General features: G+C 37.9%; 1 protein-coding gene across 1 annotated transcript in view; it reads right to left on the bottom strand.

Annotated features, from left to right (window-relative positions):
- Positions 1 to 19437, bottom strand: part of LOC114651878 (BTB/POZ domain-containing protein KCTD8-like) — a 168765-nt gene that overhangs the window by 107022 nt on the left and 42306 nt on the right. The gene's annotated exons all lie outside the window — the stretch shown is intronic.

The raw sequence follows: 19437 nt of genomic DNA, 5'->3' as shown, positions 1-19437 counted from the left end.
AGTTGTACCCTTCAATGCTGCTGTTTGTCTTTAAGAATTAATGTCTGAGTGTGTCCAGTTGAATGTCATAGAGTTATGTAACTAGAGGACCATTTTCTCAACAATACTGCCTGGGCACAGCTGAAGAGCCAGGAAGAAAACACAGCAGCAGACAAAAAAACCTGACCAAATATCTATTGTATTGCAGACTCTTGTCCTGAGTATGATAATAAAGTCTTGCTCCTTGCCCCGCCAACTGTGTGTAAATAAGTTAAAACCATACTATAATGAAACTAAGAGCTATTTTCATGTAAATGTTTGAATGCTTTCTCCTCTGCCCCCCTGTTTTGAGGTGTGTGTGGTGCTAGCATTAAGCTTGAGATAAAAGAAATTATTTTCAGGTAGTACTCAGAGCACACCCAAATCTGAAAGCATATTGTATATCATGTAAAAGTAACAAGTAGCAAAGTCTCAAGCAGCAATACCAGTGACATTGTGAAAAAACATATTATTTTTCAGGCAAATGCAGTGTCTGCACAAGGAACAGGCAATAAAGCCATTTTCCAAAGGTGCATCATGGTGGAAAGAATACCCAGACAAACAAATGGAGTATAGTATAGCGTATACTTTAAAAGCAGAACTATTCTGACAGAGACCTACTAAGTTCTTGGAACTTGAGATTGCAGCAAAGAGCAATGTACAGCCATGTATTGTCCAGAGTGACCTCATGCTAGCATTTTATGGCCTTTCTCATTCTCTACCTCTGGCTCACAATGGGACCGTCATTCTGTCAAGCATTTCTGAACTGTGGCAGTCCCCAATATTTTGCTTCTGTGATAAACACTATAGCTCCATTACACAGGCACATTTCTCCACAACGACATGTAGAAATGCACCACCTTTGCCAGAGTGAATGTTTATCTGTCTCATGCTTTGCGATTACCCCATTGTTTGCCTTTCTGCTGTTGTTTTTAGTTCTTCCAGTACCCTGGCAGCTGTTTGAAAGTTTGTAAACTCTTTTTTGCAATTCTTGCAATGTTAGCAAAAAAAATGAATTAAGATTATTTTATTTTATACTTTTCTAAATGATTGGATTGAAATTCTTTACAGTATATTGGTAATTAAGGTAAAACAGATAATAAATAATAGCTCATGTCCAGAAATTAGTGGAACTGTTGCTTTATCTTCCTCAGAGCTGGCTTAAGTTTGAATTAGGAATGGCAAATCATTACAGAGCAGGTTTAAGAGCCCACTTTTACAGAGAGGTCAGAAAGCTGTTGTAGCTTGATCATAATAATTCAAATGTGAGGGTGAATTTTTTTTTTCCTGAATGGAATGTTCAGTTGGCCTTGTGAGTAGAAACTGATTAATGGAAAATATTAGACAAAGCAGAGGGAAGGTACAGAGTAAGATAAAAAAAATGGAATTACTGAAATACAAATTCGCAGTTCATCTTGAGCTCCATTTTATCATTTAACATCCTAACTATTGAATGTACAAATGATTTCTTAATTCCATTTTTAATCCTGTATTGCAAGACTCTTTCACATGTCAGACTACTGGAAAAGAATTTATAATGCAGTGGAGGAAAAGCATCATTAAGAATTTGATGGATCTGCATATAGCTGTTCCACAGAGACCGGATTGACCCCAGTGTCTGTGCTCACTGCTTTAATCATATGTTGTATTTTAACTGGGCGGCACGGTGGCGCAGTGGTAGCGCTGCTGCCTCGCAGTTAGGAGACCTGGGTTCGCTTCCCGGGTCCACCCTGTGTGGAGTTTGCATGTTCTCCCCGTGTCTGCGTGGGTTTCCTCCGGGTGCTCTGGTTTCCTCCCACAGTCCAAAGACATGCAGGTTAGGTGGATTGGCGATTCTAAATTGGCCCTAGTGTGTGGTGGGTGTGTTTGTGTGTGTCCTGCGGTGGGTTGGCACCCTGCCCGGGATTGGTTCCTGCCTTGTGCCCTGTGTTGGCTGGGATTGGCTCCAGCAGACCCCCGTGACCCTGTATTCGGATTCAGCGGGTTGGAAAATGGATGGATGGATGTATTTTAACTTTATCTTGAGCAAGCATGTTTCCAAAACACAGTCACATTCAAGGACGGAGCACTTAGCAAAACATGTCAAGACCAAAAGAGCTTACAGAGACACTCACAAGGAAGACTGTTGATCCTCATGTGTAACAAAATGATTTCAAATGAATTTGGTTGTTCAATTGCATGTTATATAAAGGAAGAAGAAATCAGGTTTGTTAATTATCTTCTAAGAGCATATTTTTGCACCAAATACAGTCTAACCACTGATCAATAAAAGATTTAAAAGTCTGCAAAAGGGACATGGATCATCTTCGAGAATGAGGCTGAATGAACTGAATAGGGTATTAAGACAAATACTGCGACACTGCAATTATTCTGCATTTGTTTCCGTTTTACTTTCAGGTGTGTAGAAAGCATTTCTACGTATATTACCCAATTATTCTTTCTGAAATTTTTCAAAGAACATTCAATTGTTAATATTCCAGCTATATTCAGTGTTTTTTTTTTATTCAGAGTATCATATTTAGCTTTTGCCAGTCTCTAGATTACATAATAAACCAGCTTTTATTTTTTGAAGCCCTTGGGGCATCAGAAAGATTGGCAGCTTATTTTGCATTTCTTCATTGATATGGAAAGTAGGCAGTTTTGATGGAAACAGTGTGCATTTCCAACCTGCAGAGGTAAATTACCTACTCATTTTAAGTAAGACTAAAATCAGGCTGCACGGTTTGCACATTATATGAAATTTGCATGGTGTGGATCTATCCAGTACTCTGTCATTTCATGCAACAGTGTGACTTTATAAAAACTCAATCATGCCATCTTCTTTGCTGAACAAATACTAGAGTACAGAGTTTTTCCCCGTGCTTTCTACTTAATTCATACATTTAAATTGCTCTTTCTACTGTCATTTTGAAATTCATTCAATGAATAACCTGACAGGTCCTCAATATTCCATCATAGATTATGGCACTTATTTTCAGGGGTCTGCCAGCACATGAATAAGGCAGATGCCTATTCTGTTGTGTGACATTAGACTTGAAACAATGGATCAGAGGTCACTGAAACGTATACAGTACTGTGTTGCAACAATTGTCACATTTTTTCTCTTCTTCACCAGTGATGGGATTGTGAAGGTTTTCTGTTACCAATAAGGCCAGCAAGTGCTTGTTTTTAAGAGAATGGATGGTTGTAATGCACATCTCTGCCATAACAAAATGTCCTTTTCCCTGTCAGTTAGTACTAAATATTGTATCTAGATTATTAATAAATTAAGATTGAGCTAAATCTTATAATCTATGTCTCTATATTGCCTAACCTAAGGAAATAATCTATAATATATTATCCCTGACTTGTAATTATTTATAAACAAAAACAAGGATTTGACTCAAAAACATCAATAGCCTTGACATTTCAATAATACCTTTTAGTTATATAGGCCTAAAACTAGAAATTTATTTTAAGAGCCAGTGTAAGAAGTATTATCTTTTACCGTATTTAACACAGATCATTCTCTTCATTTAGTATATTTCAGATCAAGCAATACCTTGTTTTGTTTTTTATATTAATAGTATATGTGCTGCACCCAGACCTTATGAATCTAATATTCAACCCCCTCCAATAATACAAGGAAAGTTAGGAAGAATTATATACTGTGCCTTGAAAAATGAGCCAGCCCCCACTACATAAATGATTGAACACAATCTGAGATTTTTCATTTGTAAATTCAGCATTTTTTTAACAGTGCAGTCAGGAAAAGAAAGAAAATTATATACCGCTGCAAAAAATTAATTCAAAACTATTCACTACCACCATTCAATACTTGGTAGAACCACCCCTCACAGCTATTACAGCAAGTAGTCTCAATAAATTTTGCACAATATGATGGAGCAAGATTTGCCTGTGTCTCCTTGCAAAATTGTTTAAGCTGTGCCAGGTTGGTTGGTGGCAACAGACACACATTCTTAAGGCTCTCCTTAGATATTGGTGATGACTTTTTTTGAATGCTCCTTTGTACTCATTTTGGTTTGCTTTGTGTCGTTCATCAAAAGCTTATGACCTAAAATTTTTGGTAATACAAAATATTTGAGGTAGCAGCGACCTGCAATCATGGGTTTCTTACAATGAAGTGATTGTCAAACAGTATCATAATGGAAAGAAAACGAAGACCAGTCACATTTGCTCAGCATCAAGCAAATCACAATGCTTAATGACGTGATGAAGAAATCCATAACAAGAAAAAGAAGAGCAGTACCATCTGCTAATCATCAAGTGTGGGACACAGAACGCAAGGATGACATAAACAAAGAAATTCATGTAGCTGGAGATCCATGTGTTTCATTAGTGTAACATGAAAATAGTTTTGGGGGTTGAATGCTTTTTCAGGTACTGCTGGCCTTTGCCACTTTTCTACTTGAGTTACTCGTAAAATAAACAGAGAGTCAAGTAAAAAAAATATGGATCTCAAAAGATGTGCAACATTAAGTGTTGTTTATTCATTACTGGATGGGTTTCTTTTTAAAGTGCTATTAGGCTTCTCAATTGCAGTAGCTATGCATTTAAATGTAAATGAATTAAGCAGACCAATATGTCAATATCTAGGTAAGAAACCATTATACAAGTTAATTTATAGAGATATTTTCCTTTATAATCTGATAATCAAGCTATATATTTTGCCAAAGCAAAATTAGATTTTAAGGCCTTTTACAATATATATTTTGTACAAATTACATAGCATATCATTTTACCTCTTACTTAGTAAGTATTGCCAAAATACAAGATTCAGTGCTAGGAAAAGGTAACTATCAAAGAGTAATTAATTGTGAATCTGAACAGACTGCTTCATGATTTTCCTTTTAAAATTCATTCATTCATTTTCTATCACTTATTTGGGACCAGGTCATGGGGCAACAGTCTTAGTAGTAGTTAGGCCTGTACATACCTTTTCCCAACCACACTTGCCAACTTATGCTGTGGGTCCCAACGGCACCCCAAGGCCATCTAAGAGGTATAATCCTCTCATCAAGTCCTGGGTCATCCCAGGAGATTCCTCCTGCTAGTTGTGCCTGTAATACTTAAGAGGCTTCAGTATCAGATACCTGAACAACCTCAATTTGCTTCTCTCAATGTGGAGGGTCAGTGACTCTCCTGGATTTCTACATTTCTCCCCCTATCACTAAGAGAGAACCCAGCCATCCTGTGGTAAAAGCTCATTTTGGCCTCTTCTACCTGTGATCCTGTCCTTTCAGTTACCCAAAGCTCAAGACAATAGGTGAGGATAGGAATGTAGATCAAATGGTAAACTGAGAGCTTTACCTTCTGGCTCAGGTCCTTCTTCACCACTATGGATCGGTATAGCAAATACATAACACCTACTAAGGACTATGGTCTAAGATTTGGAGGTGCTGATCCTTATCCATGCCTTTTTCACATAGTTGCAAACCAACCCAATGCATACTAGAATTCACAGCCCAATGAAGTCAACAGTACCATTTTGTCTGCAAAAAGCAGTGGGGCAGTTCTAAAACTACTTAACTGGACACTCTTCCCTTCCCAGCTGTGTCTTATTATCCTGTCCATGAAAATCACAAACAAGATAGAAAACAAAGCACAGCCTTTGTGCAGTCCAACTTCCACTGAGAACAGTGCTGATTTTTTTTCCTGAGTATGCAGACACAGCTCTTATTTAAGTACAGATACCAAATAGCTCTTATTACTTTCCCAGCACCCCCTACAGAAATCCTTGAGGAACAACGTTATATGATTTCTTTATGTCCAGAAAACACATGTACTGTAGACCAATTGGGCGTATGCTTATGCACCCTCCAGGATCCTCATGAGGGTAAAGATCTAGTCCACTGTTCCTTGGCCTGGATGGAGTCCACAATGTGGAGTTTCATTTCCAGTTCCTTTTCCTAAGGTTTCCCAGCGAGACTGAGAATTGTGTTCCACTGATAGTTGGAGCACACCCTCCGGTTTCTCTTTTTAAAAATATAGACTACCACCCTAGTCTCCCACTGTAGGGACACTGCTCCTGGCACCCACACAACAATGAAAAGGCATGTCAGCCATGACAACCCAATAATGCCCAGGACCTTCAACATTTCTGGTTGTATCTCATCCATCCCTGGGACCTTGCCAGTGTGGAGTTGCTGTGGACCCACCACCTGCAGAAAGAAAAAGAGCCAGGTTTGATGTGACCTGGGCAGCGGTGAAAGGCCGAGGTCTTAGTGACTGGAACCCAGACACATAAACTGACTCTTGGGATGTGGAATGTCACCTCTCTTTGGGGAAAAGATGGGTGAGGAAGAGTATTACCAACCAGATATAGTTGGGCCTATTTTCACCCACTTGCTAGATTCTAGAACCAAACCTTTTGAAAGAGGCTGAACTCTCCTTTACTCTGAAGTTTACCAGGGGGAAAAGCATTGGGAGTTAGCTGTCTTCTTATTGAGCTCTTGCCTGATTGATGCCATGTTGGAGACAAAGAACAACAGAGCTGCCTCTGTGCAACTGAAGGTCACAGAGGAGAGAGATGTGACTGGATCCCAGCTAGGGACTCCTTAGTTCTGCTCAGCAATTTCAACGCTGACGTGGGTAATGATGGAGCTACCTGGAGTGTCATGGTTAGCAGAACGGCCTTCCTGATCTAAACCCGAGCAGTGTTTTGTTATTGGACTTCTGTGCTAGGCATGGTTTGTTCATAAGAAACATCATGTTCAGACATAAGGTGGCTCAAAAGTGTACCTGACACCAGAGCGCCTGAGGCCAAAAATCTATGATCAATTTTATAATCGTATCATCAATTTACAGCCATATGTACTGGACACTTGGGTGAAAAGAGCGGCAGAGCTGTCAACTGATCACCATCTGGTGGTGAGTTGGGTCAGATGATGTAGGTGGTGCCTGGAGAGATCTGGAAATCTAAAGAGAGTAGTGAAGGTGTAGACTGGGAACATCTGGGGGAGACCTCTGTCCTGAAGACATTCAACTCCCACCTCTGAAAGAGCTTTTCCCACATCCTGTGGGAGACTGGGTACACTGAGTCCAAATGGACCTTGTTCAAAGCCTCCATTTAAAATTATGTTGTGAATTTTGTGTATGAGGGTGGCAAGATGCTCAGTGGTTAGTGCTGATGCCTCAGAGCCCCAGGAAGCTGCTGGTTAGAATCCAGCCCAAATTACTCTGTTTATGGATTTTTCAACTTTGACCAAGTCTTTGTTTTTATCTGGATTCTGCCATTTTTTTGTTCCCAACGGTGTTCAAGATATTGAGACTGATTAGTCTAAATTTACTCTTATGAGTGTCAGTGTGTGAGCATGTTCTATCAAGGACTGGCTTCTCTTCTTGGGTGGGCTCCTAACATGAGCTCAGTGCTGCTGATACAGTCCCTTGTGTCCTTGAATTGGATAAAGCCAATTGAATTGATGCAATGATCTTGTGCCCAGTGTGTAGCAGGGGTGAAATATTTTTTTCACCTTTGTAAAAACATTCCCAATGCTGTTTCTGTTGCAACTTCAAACACCTTTCTCCCCACACCTTGGGTGTCAGTTGGATGTAGTGAGCTTACCTTAGTTACATGTATGACCATCTAATTATAACTCTTTTATTGGGGTCGTCAACCCCACCTCTGAACTTCAAAACATCAACAAAAGATGTAATATTATACTGTATACTTTCCTGATACAGTATGGGTTGCACTGTTTCCTCAAAGCTTGTATCAGGAACTGAGACAAAAATCCACAGAATTTCAAAGAGTAAAAAACTGTAATGGTGTATTACCAATACTTCCTGAACAAAACAAATAAATCCGAAAGCTTCATTCATGTATTATTTATTGACAATAAGTATACATTTGAATAGTCCATTAGCTAGTGCACTCATTATATAACATATTAGAACTGCCTCTGGGACTAATTTTGATAAGTGCATTTTAAAACAGTTAGTTCCTATCGAACAATAGTTTCACGTGCATTTCATAAAACACTCGCCTTCAAAGTTTACAGTTCATGCATCATTAAACAATCTGTTTTTATCTTTATTTATAATCCAATTGATATAAGTGTCTAATGATTCCCAGGGTTAAATGGAATGTTTAGACCTTTTTATTTTATGAGATATTGGTGGCTTTATTACCCTTCCTTGTCTTTTAAATATGAAGGTCAAAGGTCTTGAGAGAGCAGCATGTGATGAGAATCGGTATATGTGTGTAAATATTAATTATATACTGTCAGGGAAACATGTTAAACCTTTTTCATATATTTTAGAGCTTTCTAAAAATCCACAAAAACAAAAACGGTTCCATTGCCTAAAATAAAATAAACAGAATTAGTAGCAATATGTCTTCATAAGTCTTAGATCTAGGATCCATTAAATAATATTTTTAGTTTATTTAAGACATGACATTTATTTTTATTTTTATATCTCTGTGACTCTGTCATTGTCTATTCAGTTGATATGTTTATGCAAAAAAATGACTGAAATGAGAAAATTCAAAGATTCATGAGAAACAATTTAATGTAATATGACAGTGATATGAGAGTATTTTAACACTAGAAAACTGGATTATTTACCCACAGACCAATGGAAGGAAGTATTTTTGGTCTAAAAGGATGAGTCTGGCATGAAGTGAAAGTGACAGTTATTTCTTCATAATCATGGTGTATATTATGTTGCCACAACATTATGTTCTAAACTCAAGCATTTTTTATCAATAAAAAAAAAAATTAGGGTTGTACTGAATACCAAGTTTTCACTGTTCAGCCAAATACAAATATTAATAATAATATTTTCCAGGGATGCTGAATACAAATTTTACATTAATTGAAAAAGGAGCACTATGTATTTCATATGTAATTTTTATTAAATTCTGGCTATTATTATTAATAGTAATTTGACACTAAATAAAAATTTATGTTTCTATACTTCACTAAAGTAAAAACGTAAAGATTTCATTATTTTTTCTTTATCTTAAAAACCTTAATCATAACTCAGCAGTCATGCAATTTAATAAGTTTAGAGATACCAGTGTTTCCAGCTTCTACCAGTGCAAAATGTTCATGTTCTGCTTCAGAAATATCAACTGTTCAGCTCGATACAGAAGAAAATCAGATCTTCTCACTTAACAAAGGTTACTTGCTTACTGAATAATCTTTCACTTGCTAAAAATGTAGCTGGTATTCCCAAATGGACTTTGGGTGCTCTAGAGAGTAAAGGAAATCTGAATTGATTGCCTTTCACAACAAACAGCTCTCTGAAATATATGTAGGATGAATACTATTACTCAAATGCCAACAATGCTGAACTGTTAATGTTGCTGTCATCTAAAAAAAAATCCATTATGACCAAACTCCTGCACTGGTTTTTAGCTTTTTTACATGAGGTTCTGTTGTTGCATGTTCACTTTTGCACGCTTGTATATCAGTCTTTTCAACAGCTTGTGAGACATGTTGTTTTCCTTCAGCTAATGTTATTTGTGAAATGGAACATTTTACTTTAAAATATGGATCGAGTACAGTTGAAACAATGTGGAGTGGATTTGTGTTGTGTCATAAGAAAGAGTCAAAGACATCATAAAGATTTGGCGTAGCCACCCGTATATTGGTTTTCCTGTCTGCAAAAGTTTAATTTGAAGTAGCACGATGTGCACAGTACAGAACAGAACTGATTGCATGGAGACAAGATGGTGGTTTTAACTGATAAAACGAGAAATAACGTCATTGGCACTGGAACCGGAAGTGATGTCTTCATGACCGGAAGGGACATCCTCCTGACTGGAAATGACATCATCGTCAGTGCCGGAACAGGAAGTGACTTTTCTTGTAGGAAAAGTAGGATTTCCTGAGAATGGTCTGCAAGAGACTGACAGAGACAGTTAGCACACTCCACTGTCCCCTGGTCTGGCATGTAATTACTATTTTGTAGGCCCTTTAGCTGTTTCCCATGTGTACATGTGTGACAATCGACATCCTGGGCTCTTTCACAAACAAACTACAAAAGTTCCTGAACCACTTGTTTTACTTCGTGACTACTTGTATTGGGCAAATGATTGTTCAAATACTGAGTGAGGGCTTTACATGCTGGAATAACCATAGAAATGAAAGCTCTTTCACTTGAAACATCTCTAGTTAATTCCTCAAATGGCTATAAAACAGATAAAATTATTTGTATTAATAGCACTGCAATGGAGTAAAGGAAGTTAACGTCTTAGTTAAGTTTTCCTCATTCATAAAGAGAATAATTCTACACTTCTTTTCTAATAATCTTTCAATCATGTAATATGAAGAATTCCAACGTGTGACAACATTTCGCATAAATTCATGTTCAGGTAATTTCAGCTGTTTTTGTATTTCAATCAGTCTGGCCATAGCACTTGTGGAATGTTTAAAATGGCCAACAGTTTTTCTTGATGTGGTAATGAGATTGACAGAATTCTGAATGAACAGAGAGTCACAAATACAAAAGCTGAGGAATGTGAGCAAAGCAGCCTACACTTTCCTTGGTTTACATCTTGAATAACCTTGTTCATATTTCTAGCATTGTCCCTGAAATGGTATGAATTTGATCTTCTTGTATTTGCCATCGTTTTTTGCCATTGCAGAAATAGAATTTGCAAGTATTTCAGCAGTATGTCTACTAGTAACATTTTCACATTTAGGCACAGCAAATTGTCTGTTAAGGCTGTCATCAATCCACTGTGCAGTTAAGCTCATTAAGTGTGCTGCATTGAGATGTTCATGTGTCTTTTGTGAATGAGATGCATCATGCAAATGAGTTTTAACCTTTTCATGAACATTTTCATACATATATGGAAGAATTTTTTTAGTAAAAGAACTTGTAGCGGGGCTCAAGAGCAGTTATTAATTTTCTAAAACCCACATCCTCAAGTATTTAAATAGGCTGTATATCTGGGCATATCATCTGAGCTATTGCTTCATGAACCTTTAAAGCTTCAATGCTGCTGATTTCCCACATCTTGATTCTTTTTACTACATCAAACTTTGTAAGTTGTGTTTTTGAAGAACACGTACTACCAGGCTCACCGCTCCCATTGTCCTTTGAACTTGACTGTTTCCATTTTACTATACTCATTTCTACGGGATGCTTGAACTTAAGATGCTTTTAAAGGGGTGATGTTGTAAATAGTTTAGCTATTGCTGATGAACCATGAGAAACTGCCAAATCACTAAGACTGCAAACACCCTTTGATTTATTAAATTAAGAAATTTTGAAAAACTTCCACACTCTGCGACACTTTGTGTATTATTCAGTGAGAAGAGTACAAAATTCTATTGTTGAAAATTTACAATATTCCAATGAATTAACCAAAATAAAATAAAGAACAGCAAATTATTATAAGCATTTGAACCTTGGGTTGGGTCCATGACTGAAAAAATAATTTGTTGTCACTATTGTGCAATCCCACAACCACAGGGTCTGGAACTGAGTGAGACATGCTCCTGAGGTGGCCGAGGACTACCCAATGAGGTAAAGTCCATTGGTCATTGGATCCTGACCTTGGCTCAACTCATGAAGCAAGGTATAATGAGATATATATGGTTATTCTGACACTAGGTGAGCAAAGTGAGGAGAAGCCGGAAGCCGTTTGAGTGGATAAAGAGGCAAAGCAGCTGGGAGAGTGTCCAACTGATGAAGACTGGAGTGGCATGCCACAAGCAGCACTAAAATGCCAACAATCATTCTAAAGGCCACTCATCAGCAATCAATCTGACTGAGGCGTAACCATAATAACATAGAATTCCAAGCCACTTGGGGACAATGTCAAAAAAGTTAAAACAAAGTGCCATCCATGTTTCTAAGGCATACTTTTAACAACAAAAGTAAACTGGAAGTAATACATTTTATCACAGCATTCTTGCTATTTAGTACATTTCTTGTTTATGTGTCTGCTCACAGCACCTGTCATAGAGTTTTGGCATTTCCCCTTGTGGTGGCACTTACACTGAATCAGACTGAACCTTATTCTCACCACTCAAAAAAAAAAAAAAGTATTACATTACTTTGCAAAGATATTGTCTACAACCACTATCATTGTGCAAAAATGTGCTTCAGTAGTCTAGTGAGGTAGAAGTTAGGTTTGCACGCAGTGTGCAATTAAGTGAACAGATGTTAAAGGCGTGCATTTAGTTTTAATCTAGTTAAAGCTTAGTACAGTTTAACACAAATGTTTTATCATAAAGTAATAGTACAAGATTAGCATTCTTGCCTCACAGTGCCAGGGGCTTCATGGTTTGAACAGTCTCTTTTTTTTGTGTTGTGACCAATAGGGGGCATACCAACATCTGATCCCCACACACAACAATGCAAACAGAAGTCCCTGGTGCAAACAAATGATTTATTGTACAAATACCTTTCTATGCCAAATATAATCTCTCGCAGCTCCCACAAGACTAAGCAGGGCTACTCATTGGATCTCCAATTCCCATAAAGCCCTGCAGGTATGTATATGGGAGTCCCACCAGAGAGTTGCTGCCACTTATCATACTGGGGGGCTGCACATATCCCCAGGTGACGGTTTCCTTCCACCCCCCTTCCAATACCTGGGTAGGAAACCATCTGTCCTTCTCAGGATGCCAGGCAACCCTTGTCTTCTATACCCCTCAGGTGAAGGGCACAGGCTTTTATGATTGCTGAATCTCACAAAAATGTTTAGCCTTTCAATTTTTTTTTGTTTCCTAAAATGACATGGATACGCTGTTTTGCAATGTGAGTGCAATCTCAAGATGTGGATAATATTCTTGGCTTGAAAAATTGAATTATTTGATACACTTAAGTCTTCTGTGGTCACTTTTGGTCTGCGGTACTCTTCATTTCTGTTTTAAAAGTGCAAGAGCACACTAGGTGTTGTTTTTTTTTTAATTATAAATAATACTTCACTTTAGAACACAATTTGTGTAAAATTAATATAACATGATTGTAAACAAATAACTTCAATTTAACCAAACAATACCAAATGTATCCTTTAAAGGATAAGATTTTCAAAATGCAAAATGATGAGCAACAATTATTATAGATTTTATAATAACAGAAGATGATACCTCATAGAGAATTGTACATTTTCTGTTGAATCCCTTGTGCAATATGAACCCTCTGCTCCCTTATCTGTCTGCTTCTCTGGACTAAAATCTCCTCACGTGCTACTCTTGGAATGCCCACTATCTCACTAAAAGTTGATAAGCAGCTTTAATTATGCAGCTTAGTTCAGGTGAAAGAGCTTACCTTTGAATGTCAAGTACTGAAAAATTATAATCAGCTTTCAGATGACATCTTTCCAGAAGTCACCTTTAAGAATGGTAACCATTAGATAAGATGCAGAAGGCGTTGGACTCACTAATGGATTCATTATTTTTTGTTTTGTTTAGGTTGTTTTTTTGTTTTGCTTTTGAAAAATCTTGAACAGATAGAGGAATCAAAGGACACAATATACTATACATACATATGCCCATATATTCCCAAAGCTGCTTGACAAAGGGCTGAGGGACCCAGTGCATGTTCTAACAGCACTATATTGTGCATATATGAATCACACCTTTATATGAAACAATAGCTTTTAGTAGGGACACTTACCAGTCTGTCACTAGTTTTCCATTGTGGTGAAATAAATGTAAAAAAAATACAAAGGGAATTTACAAAGTGATGACTAACACAACATAGAGAACTAAAAGGATAACACAGAGGTAAAAAGAAAGACCTAATAGCCCACAGGGCATACCTATATATAAAGTTTGACCTTTCTACCACATGAGGCGACTGGTCCACTTACCCCCAATACCCCCAAGGTACCCTGCTCTCCTTCCCCATTCTAGTCTCCTTTAGATCTTAACCTGACTTCCTCCTGCCAGGCGAGTCTCTGTCTAGTCTCACCTACTAACTACAAAGTGAATGGCTGAATAGCCAGGAAACTGCTACTGTGTACATGTTGGGAATCTCTCATTCATTCCCAGATGGAGCGCAGATATAAGTATACCCAGCCCAAAAATATTGTCCTTCTCAGTAACTTAGGGTATCCCAATCACAATGCACCTAAATGATTAAAGGGATTCCTAATCTATACTAATAAAAGGCAAAGCCCTCACTGACTCACTGACTCACTGACTGACTGACTGACTGACTGACTGACTCACTCATCACTAATTCTCCAACTTCCCGTGTAGGTAGAAGTCTGAAATTTGGCAGGCTCATTCCTTACAGCTTACTTACAAAAGTTAGACAGGTTTCATTTCGAAATTCTACGCTTAATGGTCATAACTGGAACCTGTTTGACTGACTCATTCATCACTAATTCTCCAACTTCCCGTGTAGGTAGAAGGCTGAAATTTGGCAGGCTCATTCCTTACAGCTTACTTACAAAAGTTAGGCAGGTTTTATTTCGAAATTCTACGCTTAATGGTCATAACTGGAACCTGTTTGACTGACTCATTCATCACTAATTCTCCAACTTCCCGTGTAGGTAGAAGGCTGAAATTTGGCAGGCTCATTCCTTACAGCTTACTTACAAAAGTTAGACAGGTTTCATTTCGAAATTCTACGTGTAATGGTCATAACTGGAACCTGTTTTTTGTCCATATACTCTAATGGAGGAGGCGGAGTCACGTATCGCGTCATCACGTATTACGCCTCCTACGTAATCACGTGAACTGAAAACGAGGAAGAGATTTACAGCACAAGTCAAACGCGGGAACGAAGGTAAATGACGTTAATTGTTGACTGTCTTTTAATACTGTGTACTTGTTGAGTGTCTTTTAATACTGTGTAAGCATACATATTAACACATGTGCAATTAAATGTGTGCATTTACGGGGTGATTTCTCAGGCTTAAAAGCTCGCCTTTTATTAAAAAGGTAAATGCAAACTCTTTTCATTCTGAAGGGCACAAACCACGTTAGATTTCAGCCGTTAAACGCGTAAAAATGTCAGTACACCAGATAAATAAGCGCAACGTATTATCAGTTGTATTGTATGCTTACAATACATATAGAAATGTGTTAATCGTTAACTAATATTATGGGATGGTGTTTTTCGACTTGCGCCTTGATTTAAACGATTGCATGTCTTGGTGGGTTTGCGTAGCTTATTGTCAATATCTTTACACCTCTTTTTAAGACTTAATTTAAAAAGGTTTTCTTTTCTTCTTAATTAAAATTTAAAAGCAATACTTCACCGCTGCGAAGCCCCTCTAGCGCTGACGTCCGACGTTCGATTACCGTAAGCGAGTGCAGTGAGTGTGTACGCCTGATGAGCCAAGAATAAGGGGGAAACAGGTGTCGCGTACTCTTTGCATTATTTGACAGTAAACTATTTTCATCCATTCTGTGATCTGCTTCTCACAACTGAAGGCACCGTGGCTGATGTTACCTGACTTGCTGGCCAACCATAAGCGTTACCTGGTAGGTAACCACCCACTCACTTCACTCCAATACGGGAATCGAACCTCGGACGTCAGCGCTAGAGGCGAAGCCCCTAAAATTGCGCCACGGCGTGTGGTTCGTTTATTTGACAGCATGTAGATCGGGGTAATTACATTCACGCCATTCGTAGTCTGATTCACAATCTGATTGTATGGGTGGTTACCTACCAGGTAACGCTTATGGTTAGCCAGCAAGTCAGCTCGAAGTGATCACTCGAGTGAACGCAGCTTCACAAAAAAACAGATCCTTAACAAACTGTTATTGGTATATTTTCCCTCAATTTTAAAAGGTTTTCTTTTCTTCGTAATAAAAATTTAAAAGCAGTACTTCGCCGGTGCGAAGCGCGGGGATTTGAGTGACTGACGCATACAGACATATTCGTGAGTGCAGGTACTTCGGAAAGAAAGCACCGTGTAAACCTAAACTTGTGTATATGTGTATATGTATGTATATATATATATGACAGCAACACTCATAACAATGACAACACAATTACATTGACAATCATGTTACGTTATTTTTAAAATGTTTCCTTTACTTTTTCATAACCTCTTTAACACACTACTTCTCTGCTGCGAAGCGCGGGTATTTTGCTAGTCTATACTAATAAAAGGCAAAGCCCTCACTGACTGACTCATCACTAATTCTCCAACTTCCCGTGTAGGTAGAAGGCTGAAATTTGGCAGGCTCATTCCTTACAGCTTACTTACAAAAATTAGGCAGGTTTCATTTCGAAATTCTACGTGTAATGGTCATAACTGGAACCTGTTTTTTGTCCATATACTGTAATGGAGGAGGCGGAGTCACGTCATCACGCCTCCTACGTAATCACTTGAACTAAAAACAAGGAAGAGATTTACAGCACGAGTCAAACGCGGAAACGAAGGTAAATGACGTTAATTTTTGAGTGTCTTTTAATACTGTGTAAGCATACATATTAACACGTGCAATTAAACGTGTGCATTTACGGGGTGATTTCTCAGGCTTAAAAGCTCGCCTTTTATCAAACGCGGGAACAAAGGTAAATGACGTTAATTTTTGAGTGTCTTTTAATACCGTGTAAGCGTACATATTAACACATGTGCAATTAAATGTTAGCATTTACGGGGTGATTTCTCAGGCTTAAAAGCTCACCTTTTATTAAAAAGGTAAATGCTAACTGTTTTCATTCTGAAGGGCACAAACCACGTTGGATTTTGTAATGATAGTTGATTAGTAAGGTCTATTAAGGGATACTTACAGAATGATTAGTAATGCCTGTGAATGCCGATGCAAGTAGGAGAATGGGCGTGAACTAAAGAACGATTAGTAACTTGTACAGTAAATGTCTCTAAAGTCTGTCTATTAAAAAGTTATTATATCTTTCAATCCTGTGTATTGATTAAACTACGAACCTAACAAGATCACTACATGGTGTCAGAAGTGGTGGATTGGAAGAGGAATCTGAAGAAGAGGTTCAGCTTTTGAACGAGTCGCGTGTCTGTGAGTAACCCGAAAACGTGATCAGAAAGCGCTAAGACGTTCTAGCAAAAGAGAAAAAAAAATGTTAGGATTACAGCCCCCACCAAATCTCCAGTTAAAGGGAAATGTAGCTGAAAATTGGAAAAGATTTAAACAGAGATTCGAGTTGTATCTTGCTGTGATTGAAGCAGATAGGAAAAGTGAAAAAATGAAAGCGTCTATGCTTCTACATGTAATTGGCGAAAAGGCGCCAGAGGTGTAGAACAATTTTCAGTTTGAAGAAGATGGAGACAATATGAAATTGAACAAAATAGTTGAAAAATTCGAAACGTATTGCAACCCAAAGCGCAATGTGACGTTTGAGCGGCACAAGTTTTTTTACATGTTTCCAGAAAAGCGGAGAAACAATAGACCAGTATGTGACGGAATTGCGTAATAGGAGCTGTTCTAAGAAGAAACCGTCAAGACATCAAAGGACCAATAACCTCTAATCTGAACACTAACACCAGCGAAACAAATATTAACGAGAAAACAAGTATAAATCAGGAAAGAACATCTTAACTGCAAACACAATTAACCAGAATATCAAAATGTCAAGTAAAACCACCAGAACGACTCATTGAGACATGTTGAGGATTAAAGGAACATTTTCAATTAAGAAATGCTGAATTCCTTTAACAGTTGTGCTTTTTATACATAGTTTGAATGCTGGATGTATGCCTGAAATGTTCTGAATATTTCAGTTGTTTGAAGTGATAAAGAATTAAACGTGTGCATTTACGGAGTGATTTCTCAGACTTAAAAGCTTGCTTTTTATTAAAAAGTTAAATGCAAACTGTTTTCATTCTGAAGGGCACAAACCACGTTAGATTTCAGCCGTTAAACGCGCAAAAATGTCGGTACACCAGATAAATAAGCGCAACATATTATCAGTTGTATTGTATGCTTACAATACATATAGAAATGTGTTAATCGTTAACTAATAGTATCGGATAGTGTTTTTTGACTCACGCCTTGATTTAAACGATTGCATGTCTTGATGGGTTTCCATAGCTTATTGTCAATATCTTTACACCTCTTTTAAAGACTTATTGACTGAAACGGGCTTTCATGAAAAAACTTAGGGCTTTGCTACAAGATACACCCTCCACAAGTTAAGGAAGTAAAAATAAAAGGTATATATTTCTGTTTTATTTAAATCTTTTAAGTTCGTATGCATAGCCCCATTTGGCTGTTTTAGGTTTTTTTTTTTTCTTCAGTAATATTTAATCTCCTTAAAGAAAAACAACATATGCATTTTACTTTTTTTGTATCTCTTTAGTAATATTTTAGTGTAAAAGGATAACGAGTATTTAAACCTTTTATGTTACTTTATAGTTATTTTACACAATGTTGAAAAATTAATAAGAAAGCTACATATTTTGGCAGCTGCTGCTTTAATTTTCAATGAAATGAAAAAAGCTCTCCAAGAGAAAACCGCAATGAAGAAGAAACAGTTTGCACTATCTAAAAAGGAGAAACCCTCATTTATAAAAGTTTGCTGCAGATGACTTAACTGAAAATAAATGAATAGTTCCTATGTGTATAATACATATTTATCTATTTGACTTATGCCTTTATTCCAGCAACTTGCAACATCTAAGGTACAATTTGTTACATTACTTTGGTTTTTTGCAGCACAGGCAGGTGAAGTGACTTCCTCAGGGTCACACAGTGGTGTCAGTACCAGAATTTGAACTGACAAGCTCCGGGTTTGCTGAAATATTACTGAAGAATGAAAAAAAACGAAAACGGGCAAATGGGGCTATGCATACAAATGTCCATCCATCCATTATCCAACCCGCTATATCCTAAATACATGAGCCAATCCCTGCCAACACAGGGCACAAGGCAGGAAACAAACCCCAGGCAAGGTGCCAGCCCATCCCACGGCGCACACACCCACACACACCCACACACCAGGGACAATTTAGAATCGCCAATGCACCTAACCTGCATGTCTTTGGACTGTGGGAGGAAACCGGAGTACCCGGAGGAAACCCAGACAGACACGGGAGAACATTCAAACTCCACGCAGGGAAGCGAACCCGGGTCTCCTAACTGGCACCTTTCACTGCGCCACCATGCCGCCCGCATACAAACTTAAAAGCTTTAAATAAAACAGAAATATACACCTTTATTTTTACTTCCTTAACTTGTGGAGGGTGTATCCTGTAGCAAAGCCCTAAGTTTTTTCATGAAAGCCCCTTTCAGTCAATAAGCCTTAAAAACAGGTGTAAAGCTAAACTTGCAGCACCGCTAATCAATTACACTTGCCTAACGCCTCTCATAAGGGGACATACTGTGGGATCTGGGCATCTGTCAAAGCACCAATCACAGGCCCGATTAGAAAGCGGGAAGCTGTGATTTGTCATCTCCCTCCCATGTAACAATCACAGCCCGTGTTACAACGCACTATGTATGTATGTATATATGTATATGTGTGTGTTTATGTATGTGTGTATATGTATGTGTATATATATGTTGATATGTGTAT

The sequence above is a fragment of the Erpetoichthys calabaricus genome, chromosome 5 (genome assembly GCF_900747795.2).
Source record: "Erpetoichthys calabaricus chromosome 5, fErpCal1.3, whole genome shotgun sequence".
In the NCBI taxonomy this organism is placed as follows: domain Eukaryota; kingdom Metazoa; phylum Chordata; class Cladistia; order Polypteriformes; family Polypteridae; genus Erpetoichthys; species Erpetoichthys calabaricus.
The sequence above is the reverse complement of the archived record's forward strand: the minus strand, read 5'-3'. Positions and strand labels throughout refer to the sequence as shown.